This window comes from Astyanax mexicanus, chromosome 14 (genome assembly GCF_023375975.1).
Source record: "Astyanax mexicanus isolate ESR-SI-001 chromosome 14, AstMex3_surface, whole genome shotgun sequence".
NCBI classification, from domain to species: Eukaryota; Metazoa; Chordata; class Actinopteri; order Characiformes; family Acestrorhamphidae; genus Astyanax; species Astyanax mexicanus.
The window spans coordinates 41257932-41270324 of NC_064421.1; the positions used below are offsets into that span (position 1 = coordinate 41257932).

Here is a 12393-nt window from a genome sequence, read left to right on the forward strand (position 1 = left end):
GGCTGTTCGCACTATGTTTTTAATGGTGACCCATATCTGATATTTATCTGAATTGGCAGAATTACAAGAGTTATCAAGTTAGAGTGGATGACTGCTGGGCTCATCATCAATAATCCATTCAAGGTTGAAGTAAAAATGAACACATCACTCAGCCACAGCAACATCTATCATTTATAAGCTTTTTATTGTCCTTGGACACTGCATGTACACTCTAAAAAACAGAGGTACGATATGAGTACTTTTTTGTACTCAAGGGTACACTCTTCATAATTGTACCATCAAAGGTACAATATTGGTCTTTACAGGGTCAGATTTGTTCCCTCTGAAGTACAAAGTAATTTCATAACAGCACCATTTTACCAACCAAAAGGTACTTTCAGTATTCTGTATCACTGTACTAATAAACAATATATATTTTAATTGCACATTTCTTATTTGAAAGCCAGACAATTTTGGATCATCAAGTTTTTGAGCCATATTTAGTTGATGATAATGTTTAAAATCTTTATAATCTTTACTGGCACAAAAATGATGGGTACAAAAAAGGACTTTCACTGAAAGGTACTTTTTTGTACCTCAATATAAGGTACAGCCAAGCTTTGTTCCCTTTTAAGTACAAATCTGTACTTACTTTTCTTAGTGTGTATTGTGGCCTTGTTTGGCCATTTTCTTAGAAACAGTTGTTGCAACATGAGCCTTCTAATATAATTGTAACAGACACTACATTGCTGAAAACTGGATGAGTATCAGATGTTAATACCACATATTAAAGTGACCCAAATCTGCATTGAAAATGTAAGAATCGTTGTCTTTTTGCTGTTTATACTGCCAGACAAACAATACATTTACCTGCACTAATCTGTTTCATGCCCACATGGAACTGCAAGCTTTAGCTTTCCTTGGTAATTAACACTTTTTATAAGGTTAAATTTAGGAGAAAAAAGAGAGCAGAAGAACAGTGAGCAGAGAAACTGAAAGAATGGATTTAAAGAATGGAGCTATGGCGTAGGGGTGTGCCATATCGTATCGTACACTGTAATATCGTAAATTTTTTTCAATATCGTGAACGATACTATACCCTAAAATATCGTGCCATATCACCCATCCCATTTCCCATTATATATCTACTAGAGACAGATTATATCTGTCCAGTATAATTTATTTTACTGTAATCCTGGATATATGAAGATATTTGGAGTGCATTATTATTAGTGAGAGTATTATCATGAGATTCTGGATCATTGACTTCTTGTATTCTGTCTAATATCTCACTTAGTGGTGTGCAGTATTATATTGTATGTCATAATATATATATTTTTTGCAGTGTATAGTGTATTTTTGAAATAGTTTTTTTTTTTTTTTTTTTACGTTTTTTGTCATATCGCCAAGAGTATCGTTATCGCGATAACACCATGAAATATTGTGATATTACTTTGGGGCCATATCGCCCACCCCCACTATGGAGCATGATGAAACTCATCAGAGGCCCTGAGAAAACCACAATTTTATTATTTTTATGGGTTTTTTTATGTTAGAAAAATCTTTAGTCATAAGGGGTTTAGTCATAACAATCAGGCATTCAAAACACACTGGAGTATACATCTTAACATTTTAAATGTAGGCTATCTACAATACACAGAGTGCAAATATGTATTCCATTCAGATAGGGCGCTAAAGGGAGACATTTCCTATTTCCTATTATCTCTGTGTGCATGAAGATCCAGATTGCACTGACATATTCAATACGAAGTAGCTATTTTATTTTGCTGCTGGGGGAAAAGAGGCCATTCTGCCTCAGAATTGGCTTGTAGTAGAGCACAAGTCAACAGTATTGGCAGGAGAAATTGAACCACGGCTGAAGATAATGCAGCATTTTCTACCTTTGCCTCCATCGCATGCATAAACTATCCTTTTTCTTTTGTTTTTTTTTTCTTTTTTTTCAACTGTGTTTAGCTCTGTGCTGAAACTGTACAAAATCCACACATTGCCATGGAGCTCAAAGTGACGTATCCACTGTGTGCTACAGCTGTGGTCCTCAGCCTTGGGGTTTGGGGGATGGTGGTCTGTAAGAAGTTTGTTATTGTTTACCTGTACTTTTAAACACACCATACCAATGAGATCACAGCACTATTTGTTGGAAAATTCCTGCTGGAAAATGAAATCCGCATCTCCATGAAAGTTGTCAGTAGAGGGAAGCATGAAGTGCTGTAAGATGTTCTGGGAAAACACAGTGGATCAACACCAGCAGATGACATGTCTCTCCAAACCATCACTGATTGGTGGAAACTTCACACTAGACCTCAAAAGCTTGGACTGTGTCTCTCCACTCTTCCTCCAGACTCTGCTCCCTTGATTTACAAATGAAATTAAAAATTTACTGATGTCATCAGCTGGTGTTGGTCCACATTCATCCCTATTCATTGAGGTCTCACCTGTAGGCTCCTTCTTTTTCTAATAAAATGTGGGAAAGAGAAAGTGGGCAGGCTGTTCTTAAATCGACTCTGGCTATGCAGATCATACGTTGATTGGACACATGGTTCTCCCTCTCTACAGGATCCTAGTAGCTTTAAGTCACTGTAGCCACTACTCTTAAAAAAACTGGCCAAAACCATTGCAATACTATATAAAACTAAACATATTTTGCATCAAAAGTCACTATATATTTGTGTTTTTTAAGAAGAACAAATGCACATATGGGGGGTTTGGGAGTTGCTTCTTTTTAGTTGTTGCGGGGTGGGATGCCTGTGGCTGTACACTAGGCCTGACACTGAAACAATACTAACACAGCATCAATTTATCGAAAAATATATTAATTATTTTTGGCTGACCTTAATATCAACTGTTGTTTTTGCATGTTTTTTTCTTATTACAAGCCACATTGCTCAAATCCGACTTTTTGTTCAGATCGGATTTGGCTATCTTTATGATTCACATTCACAAATGTAGGTGAGCTGTATCTGTGTGCAATGTGAACAAATCTGTCTCTGAAACTCCTCACATGCTCACACTGATACTGTGTATAAACATCGCCTTCTTCACCAACAACAAAAAAACGTCATATTATAGAGAAGAGAGACTCGTAGCTTTATAAAGGGAAATGGATGAGTTTGTTAGCAGCTCATATGTGGAGCATCTTTTGCTGGAGTGGAGAAACAGCAAACAGCTGGTCTGAAGTTCATGCTCAGGTCGAGGAGGTGAAAAAAGGCCAGGCGGTTTGCTTTTTGCTGTTTTTGCAGCTATAGGAGATTTGTGGGTATGAGAGAGAAGCATGTCACATGTCCATGGATCGGATATGTATTCGAATTAGAACTCATATGAAAGTGGCTCAAATCTGATTCGAAAAAAATCGCATTTGGCACGTTCACACAGTCATGAAAAAATCAGATCTGTAATGTGAACATAGCCTAAGAAAGAGGGACTGATCTGGAATTTTACTGGTCATATAATGCTAGGCACAACATTAGCGTAAGGTGAAACTGAGAGACTTTAATGTAGCTTGATGTAATTCCAGCTTGCTAAAGAGCCTCTGTCTCGTTTTATCAGATAATCAAACTCGTTCTAGCAGACTCTAGTTCACAGACGCTCCCGGAGTTTGACTTCAGATTTGAATATTTGTGTCCTGTGCGTTTCTGCCGGTGTTGACAGTAAGGGCATTTATCCAAACAAAGCTTTATAAATATGCATTTGTAATTGTTATGCATTCTGCCAAGTGTGCTAGCGCACGGTGGAGCCGTGGGAGAGTGGGCCGGGGGGCTCGGCTTTAACTGAATGAGTCTGAGATGCAAACTGGCAGATGATCAAGATATACAGTAATCCACTTTATTAAAAATGCCATCTTAACCTTCCCAGCAAAAGCTGTATTCACACACTACCAGTCAAAAGTTTTAGAACACCCCTAGGTTTCTTTTATTCAGTTTTTTTTTTTTGCCATTTAAGCTCCAGCTTCAGGTCCAGTGAATTACAGACTCCAGTAAACTTGAATGGTATATAAGTTAGCAGTAAACAGAGATATATAGTAAAAAATGAAAACTACTCCACTGCTGTATCTACTACTGTCTGAGTGTAAGCACAAGGTACTGTAGGTGTTTCTAATAAAGTGGCCAGTGGGTAGATCACAATGTACTAAAGGGGTTTTCAATAAAGTGGCCAGTGAGCGGAAGTTGATGGTAGGTGTTTCTAATAAAGTGGCCAGTGAGCAAAAGCACACGGTACTGTAGGCGTTTCTAATAAAGTGGCCAGTGAGTGTAATTACAAGATACTGTAGGTGTTTTCAATAAAGTGGCCAGTGAGTAAAAGCACAATGTACTGATGGTGTTTCTAATAAAGTGGCCAGTGAGCGGAAGGACAAGGTACTTTAGGTGTTTCTTATAAAGTGGCCAGTGATTGTAATTACAAGATACTGCAGGTGTTTCTAATAAAGTGGCCAGTGAGCGGAAGAACTAGGTACTGTAGGTGTTTCTAATAAAGTGGCCCGTGAGCGAAAACACAAGGTACTGTAGGTGTTTCTAATAAAGTGGCCAGTGAGTGGAAGCACAAGGTACTGTAAGTGTTTCTAATAAAGTGGCCAGTGAGTGTAATTACATGATACTGCAGGTGTGGCTAAGAAAGTGGCCAGTGAGTGTAATTACAAGATACTGTAAGTGTTTCTAATAAAGTGGCCAGTGAGTGTGATTACAAGATACTACAGGTATTTCTAATAAAGTGGCCAGTGAGCAAAAGCACACAGTACTGTAGGCGTTTCTAATAAAGTGGCCAGTGAGTGTAATTACAAGGTACTGCAGGTGTTTCTAATAAAGTGGCCAGTAAGCGAAAGCACACGGTACTGCAGGTGTTTCTAATAAAGTGACCAGTAAACGGAAGCACAAGGTACTGTAGGTGTTTCTAATAAAGTGGCCAGTGAGTAAAAGCACAAGGTACTGTAGGTGTTTCTAATAAAGTGGCCAGTGAGTGTAATTAAAAGATACTGTAGGTGTTTCTAATAAAGTGGCCAGTGAGTGTAATTACAAGATACTGCAGGTGTTTCTAATAAAGTGGCCAGTGGGTAGAAGCACAATGTACTTTAGGGGTTTCTAATTAAGTGTCCAGTGAGTGTAATTACAAGATACTGCAGGAGTTTCTAATAAAGTGGCCAGTAAACGGAAGCACAATGTACTGTAGAGGTTTCTAATAAAGTGGCCAGTGAGTGTAATTACATGATACTGCAGGCGTTTCTAATAAAGTGGCCAGTGAGTAAAAGAGGGTGTGTTGTGATTGGTCAGTTGGCTGTGTGTGTGTGTAACGTGCTGAACTGGTGTGAGGAGGCTGATTATCTCTGGGTTCAGTTCTGTTCTTCACGCTGAGCTGGATATTGGGAGGAGAAGGTAGTGACCATGGTTTCCTTCAGTTTCTATGGAGACAATGAAGGCAGTGTCAGTGCAGGTTAACCCACCATTGTGCTGCTGTCAGTTAATTTCACTCGTCTGCTGATAGACTGGCGGCACAGAACTGTTTTAATTCATCAACACGTCTGATTATATAACACCGCTTGGGTTCAGCTAAGGTTCTAGGAATATGGAAATGATGAGACGGACCGAGAGCAGTTTAAGTTTAAATCATCATAGTATATTGCATAAAAAATATTTTAATAAGCGCTGTGCTGTGTCACACATTTCATACTGAACTGCTTAATAAAAATGGATTAAAATCTGTCTGGAGTAAAATATATTAGTACAATAAAAAGCAAAATGTAAGGTAGATTAGTGATAAATGTTATGATGATATGATTTTATAGTGATCTGTTCAATATTAACAGCTATCCAGATATACAATAGTCAAATTGCACTGTGCAAATTATTCAGACAGCTAATTAGACATTGTTACCTTTCATAAAACTATGCACTTAATTTTTTTCTGGTCATCTTATGTAGCATTATCTAAAGTAATACTAACACAGGAATATTAATATTTTTTACATATTTACATATTGTACAGTATTTGTGCACTGACATGTCCAGGAGTTAATTGTAAATGCCTTTTTGAATAAAATTATTTTAGTTCTACAATGACGAATAATCAATAACGTAACCCATCAGTTTACCCTCACAAATAATTCTAAAAATGGACCATTCTAGAAATGAACCATAACCATCTTATACATTCTTTCATACAGAATAAAGATTGGCATCAGGGCTGATGTGCATACTATATCAGCTTGTCAGGTGCGCTTTTACTTTGGCGCGTTGATATTTTAACGTCTCAGCAGATCTGGGCGTTCAGGCAGTGAAGGTACACCAGCAGGTCATTTAAGGAAACAGCAATTTTATTTTATTCTTAATTCTGTTTATGGCCAGCACCTCATGCATGGCACCTACATGGGTACGACAGGATTGGGAGGCTGACTGTTGACTGTTGTCAGGGTTTTAATCAGGCAGTGGCGCACCAAGGTTACCGCCACCAAGACAGAAACCAACCAGATACTTACCTGAACACGTGGGTCAGGTGCTGCGGTAGCTAGTTGCCGGAGTGTTTTTTAGCTGTAGGGTCAGGGGTCAGGCCGGTAGCCTGGTTAGCACTGCAATGCTAACAGGCTAACTGTAAAATCTGGACTGGACAGCAGCATCTGTCTTATAGTTATTACAAGATGCTTGCTGGTCGTAATTTAATTGGAAAAAGAAAAATTGAAAAGTAGAGCTTAGATTGTCTGCCCGACAATCGAGTTGGTTCGGGCCGAGATTTCCCACCACATTCCTCGGGCCGGGTCGGGCTCCAGATATAGTCTGAGATTTTAATTATATTTTTATTTTTAAATAAAGCTCTGGTGTGATAATCACAATGTTGCTAAGTAACCAATTATTATTGTTAACGAAAACTAACCAAATAATGAAAACTCCGCGGTCCGCGGTGTTAGTTGTAAGCGCTCGCACTAGCCGCAAAATACGACAGAAAACACTGAGGGAGCTGCAGAATTATAAATGGGACTAGAATATGAGCACAAGGAGATAAAAGAGAAACAGGAGATACTGTATGTGAGAACCTTTACCTGTGAGTAGCTCATACACCAAAACACGCAAATCTCTCTCTCTCTCTCTCTCTCTCTCTCTCTCTCGCGTTTGACTTGCAGCACTGTGTTTAGCTGTTCTTAAAAATCATTTTCATTAAATAATAGTTCTATGCTTCTATGCTACAGTGTTAATTAACATAATTCTGATCATATTTCGCTCATTCAAACAGCCCAAACTATGAGTAGTGTGTGATACTAGGCATACTAGGGCAAGCCCTCCAGGAACTCATTGAGATTGCATTGCAGAGCCTGAAACTCAGTAAAATAAACAGTTAATATGTTAGTGAATGACAGAGATCTGGGGCGATTGCCAGAATGCGGTGAACAGTCCAAAAAGAGGCGATACTGTGAGGAATGCAACTCGCCTCCGATTGGTATTTAGATACTTAGAGGCAGGACTGGCAGTACAGAACAGTCATACCCAGTTTAAACCTGATTTAATGTGTTGGAAACTCTTCCTTCCTCCTTCTTGCTCTGTGGTCGTCAACTCCAATCAGAATGATCACTTTTATCTCCAAGTTATCACTTCTATCTACAGTATAAAAAAAGGAACTTAACATGCCTTTTAGCATCCCATTACTGGGGTCATGGGTTCAAGTCCCTATTTGGGTGGAGATTCCATGTTCTCCTCGTGTCTGCGTGGGTTTCCTCCAGAGACTCTGTTTTTTTCCCACAGTCCAAAAACATGGAGATTAGATAAATTGGACACTCTAAATTGCTTAGAAAAAAAAGAATACACTAAACTGATTTGTATATGTATGTATAGTGTCGCGGTTATTTCACGACTCTTCTAGGCCTCCCAGAAAGGGAAGCCTGGGCTAGCTAAAATGAGCTCTAAAACTTATCTAGTCATGCATCACTACAAAAGTTCTAAGTTCAAAAGAAAGAAGGTAAAAACAGACGAGTGCCTCAAGTTTAAAGAAAGGAGAAGACTAGTCGTTCCGAAGTTCTAAGTTGATCTTTTATTGTTCTTGAAGTCAGCCAGGAAGCTTCAGTCTTCTGATAATACAGAGGAATACACGCTCTTTTATACAGTATCTGGGTGAACAACGGTGGGGGCTTTTGGCACACCTGTTCTTCACTTGGGCACTCTTCTCGTGAGAGAAAGCTGAGTCAGCAACGTCTGGGCTTTTTCAGCTGAGGTCATACAAAGTCCAAGCACCTCACGCCCTGGCACAGACTGTACAGGCCTCAGAGAAAGGGTCAGACACCTGTTTTAACAGAACTTAGTGAACTCTAGACTTTTTATCCAAATATATTATTATAAAGGTAATATAGCATATATTGATCACCAATTTAGGGCCCACAATAGGTATGTGTATTGTATATGATTGTGTGTGTATTAAATGTATGTATGACTGTGCCCAGATATGTATTGGCCCTCTGTCCTATAGGTGTCCTAAATGCTGTAGTACCCGATGCAGTCCTCCAGGTGGACGGTGGTTTCCGGTTGAGAGTACGCTGTTTGCTATTGGCTGCTGCTTCTCACCGGTGTGTGGGTGGATGAGTGCTGAGTATGAATGGTTGTGTGTAAAACGTGTAAATTAGTGTAACTTTATTAATTCACTAGATCACATGGCCAGTGTATGTACAGTCCCCACCGAGGCCAACAGAGGGAGACATTACAACATTTAGTTTCACACTTTCTATGTTGTTTTTATTTCTTTATTTACTTATTTGTAATTAAGTATGAGTTTTTTTCGGTTTCTCTTTCCTTTTTATTCTTTCTTTCTTTCTTTCTTTCTTTCTTTCTTTCTTTCTTTCTTTCTTTCTTTCTTTCTTTCTTTCTTTATGTTCTCCTTGTCTTTGTGTGTGGGGCTGGATGAGGACATTTTACAGAGAGGTTATGTTGAACTGAAAGGAGATGGTCAGGAGTTTCACTGCTTTTGTTTAAATCACTGACGGGTTTCTTTACAGGTGTCATAAAGCTCAAGGCTCTTCTCAGCTTTTATACACCAGTTACTGAACGCAGTCCTGCTATCTTTAGAAGACCAACCTGCTGTTGACAGAGATCCAGTGAGAGAGGCATCTCTCTATAGTTGTGTAAATTTCATATAAACACTTTATACATACTTGATAAATGCTAGGCGTGTCACGATTCTCTAAATCCTTGATTTGATTTTATTTCCGATTTTAGGGTCACGATTCGATTCTCGATTTTTTTTACTTTTACTTTTTACGATTTTCTTTCTTTATTTTATTATTGTTATATATATAAGAGTATAATAAACTCTTGCTGCCATAACTTTACCCTGAAACTGTGATTTAGGCTTTACAAATATAGTACATGAACTTCTTACTGGAAACATGCTCTAATATTGTGCTTTTTTTTTGTCTTTTTACCTTTAAATAGACACATAAGGGTAGCACGGTTTGACAGGGTAGCACAACTCGACAGAACACCTGATGACTCGGCTCGCCGTGTGTGTGGGCGTATCCGTGACGTTTTTTTTTATTCAAATGAAGCAACAGGTGAAGTCAATCGTAAGTTTAAGCTTTTTAATCAACCTCACTGTGTTCTATAGTTCTATAAATCTGTTTTCAGCTTCTCCTCCGTGGTTGAAAGGCAGCAGTTCTGTGTGTGAGAGGCTCGTGTGTGTGTGTGTCTCTCTCACACACAGCAGAACTTTTTGTCGGAGGGCGGGACCATGCCAAAATTACAATCGATTTCGATAAAATATCTGTAATAAAAAACTGTAATTCTTAAAAAACATTTTCTTATATCAAGTCAAACGAGAGATGTTAATCTACACAGATTTCTCTACTAAAAAACTGTTTATTTGGGTGAGTAAAGCGCTTCTGTTTATTTACAGTAAGCTTAGATTTCCAATTTTCCACTAAGGCTGGGTGTAGCAGCGTTAGCATTAGGGGCTAACCACAGTTAGCGCTAGTAAATGCTGCCCAACAGCGCTACACTGAGGAAGCCTGAGTGTTCTGTTCAGCCAGGGAGATATTAGCTTGCGGTTTAACCCACGTAGCTTGTTTTAACACGATAAACACACAGACTACACTCTGATATACTCCCCTCTGAACGACTCTGAAAAGAGCTAGCACTTAGCACGGTTAGCGGCTAATGCTAAAACTGCTCCAGCCTGGGGACACTGCACTAAAACTCCTTTATAATTCTGTACTGCTCCTTAATACCTGACTGGTAAAAGTCATACATAAGTTTCACCGGGTTATAAGGTGCACTAATGATTTTTGGAAAAATTAAAGTATTTAAGTTGTTTCGTATGGTCTGAAGACTTATAAAATTTAAAGAATTTTAAGGTTTTAAGGACCAAAAGGCACAGTGTTCTGATATTGACCCATAAAGAGAGAGAAAGAGAGAGTATCATTTGGTATACACTTCCAGTCACATGTAATATGTTTCTTTATTTCTTTATTTAATTTATTTAATTTTCTACATTGTAGATTAATATTAAAGACATGTAAACATTTAAGAGACACACATGGAATTATGTAGTAAATTCCAAATGTAAAAAATATTGGATTATTTTCATAAATAAATTACCATGCATATTTTAGTCTCATTTGTTTAACTGGGTGCTCTCTGTCTTTTTTAGGACTTCTGATGATGTTTTAGTCATATTTTTGCAGAAATAAAGAAAATTATGTGGATTATATGAGTTTACAAACTTTCCGGTACCACTGCATTAATTAAAAGTCTATAAACATTTGGGCTCACAGTGTGTATCCCGTCCCGTAGGGCTGCAGCTCTGCAGATTTTAATGTTCCCTGTCCTCCAGCTCACCTGAATCACCTCAGCAGATCCTAATGAAGATAAATGCGGTGTGTTAGGGGCCGGGACCACACCGAGATGAGCAAGGGCTCATTTTTTCTGGAGCTTTCTGGTGGCCGTGCTTTTTTAAGGGGTTAGTTCAGTCCTACTTCAGCTAATTTGATTAAATGGAAAGCTGCCTGTTGCCCGTGTTGCGAAAACTGAATTAGCATACCATAATTTGAAATGCGTGGGAGGGAACAGTTAGCCGAAGCTGAATAGGCTGTGATTATCATGCATTTAGAAACACACACTTGAATAATAAATCTAGCAATAAAAGAGACCTTTTGATTTATACACATAAGTGTACAATCATGTAATTTATTAATTAAATCATGAATTACATATGAATTAATTAATAAATTAATTTTGGATCATGTAAGCCAAATTAACCCAAAAGTAGAAGTTAGCATACACACTTTAGTCCATTTTATTAAAATCAACTTTTTTGGCATACTTTGAGTTTGAGTACTTTGAGTGAATTAAGTGAGTTTTAGTAAATTAAACTAACTAAGTGGTCTGAGCTTAACATTTTTATAAACCTTTCCTAACCTCAACCTTCATTGTCTGCAGTAGCTAGTAAAAGAAAATATTCAGAAAAAAACTGTTTAAACTAGTTAAAATTAAAAATTCACCCCAAGGTTTTGTTTCTGCCTTTTCGTCTCTGCTGCGTCTCTGCCAACAAAGCACTACCACTGTGTGTAAGTAACTAGGTTTGCATAGGATCTCCGGTGGATTTTGCGTTTTACGGAGACTCTAAGACTAGGTCAGTGGCTGAACTGCACTTAACAGAGCATTACACATGTTGTAAAGTAATATATATCATTGCAAATACTGTAAGTGTTAGTGTAAAAATGTCTTTATTTTAAAACATTTCTAACTGTTCTTCCATCTTGCTGGTGTGGCAGTGTTGTAAGCCAATTAGAGAGAGTATGTTTGCATGTATGAATATTCATAAGCTAGAGCCGAAATCATTTCTACTCACACTTCTTATCACTCCTCCACCAGACTAAAGCGGTGTTATACCGGATCACTGGAGCATTTTTTTTTCACAAAAAACAGCTCACATTGCATTAAAGACCACAAGTTGGCATTTTAAAATGATTTAAAAAAAAGACAAAAAAAAACAAACAAACGATGGAACGAGACCTTAAAACACACCTTTTTTGTTGTAATTTCCACCTCGGCAGTGCCCTCAAGTTTAACGGTTCTATAGCCGTGAATGATGTGCCCAGTCAGCTTTCTCTCCTGCCCTGCCTCTAAACCCATACATCACCCAGTGCCCTTTCCAAACTACACCTCTCATGTTTTAGCCTTTTTTTTTATTTTGGAGAGTCATTTCATCTGCTGGTGTTGGTTTACTGTATTATATCAAGTCTAAAGTCAGTGTAGTTTTGTTTTCCCAGAGAATTTTACAGCACTTCATGCCTCTCTCTGCTGAGAATTTTTATGGAGATGCAGATTTCATTTTCCAGCAGGACTTGGCACACTGCCCACACTGCCAAAAGTACCAATTGGTCTTGAAAAAGAAATAAACACTTAAATTGATTACTCTGTGTGTAATACATATATA

General features: G+C 38.1%; 1 protein-coding gene across 1 annotated transcript in view; it reads right to left on the bottom strand.

Moving 5' to 3' along the window:
* Window positions 1–526: 526 nt before the first annotated feature.
* Window positions 527–12393, bottom strand: part of fam167b (family with sequence similarity 167 member B) — a 679430-nt gene continuing 667563 nt past the window's right edge. The window contains exon 3 of the transcript XR_007424041.1: window positions 527–575. The gene's annotated coding sequence lies outside the window, so the exon portion shown is untranslated. The remainder of the gene's footprint in view (window positions 576–12393) is intronic.